The following is a 575-nucleotide window of genomic DNA, read 5'->3' as shown; positions in this document are numbered from 1 at the left end:
TTGAACTCGAACTCAATGTGTCTATGGGGGTAGAACTTTGAAAATCAAATGTCCCATTTTTGAAGCCTTGTATGCAATTTATTGGCCATAAAAAGGGTATAGGGATTTGGGTACTGCCCTGGGGGACAGGAATCAATGGAAAAAAACTTTTTAAAAACACAGTTTTTAAAGGAGCAGTGATTTTAACATCACTTAAATGGTAACAATAAAAATGAAAACTTCCTTTTAAATATCGTGCCTGTAAATGTATAGAACCTGCTGCAGCAAAACTGACATTTCTAAAGAAAAAAAATGACATTTCTTTTTTTTTTAAAGCGTGCGGTTCCCCCTCCTAAACAATACCAGACCATTAAGGTCTGGTAGGAATTTTAAGAGGGACCCCATTTTAAAAAAGGCAAATAAAAAAGTGTGTGGGGTTCCCCTTAAAGTCCCTACCAGGCCCTTAAGATCTGGTAGGAATTTTAAGGAGGAACCTCACCCACAAAAATGGTGGGGGGGAAACGTGGGGTCCCCCCTAAAATTCCATACCAGACCCTTGATCCAAGCACAGGCCTGCCAGGGCAGGAAAGGGGGGC

Source organism: Nanorana parkeri, unplaced genomic scaffold, assembly GCF_000935625.1.
Source record: "Nanorana parkeri isolate BGI_ZX_2015 unplaced genomic scaffold, ASM93562v1 scaffold852, whole genome shotgun sequence".
NCBI lineage: Eukaryota > Metazoa > Chordata > Amphibia > Anura > Dicroglossidae > Nanorana > Nanorana parkeri.
Note: the sequence above shows the minus strand (reverse complement) of the source record.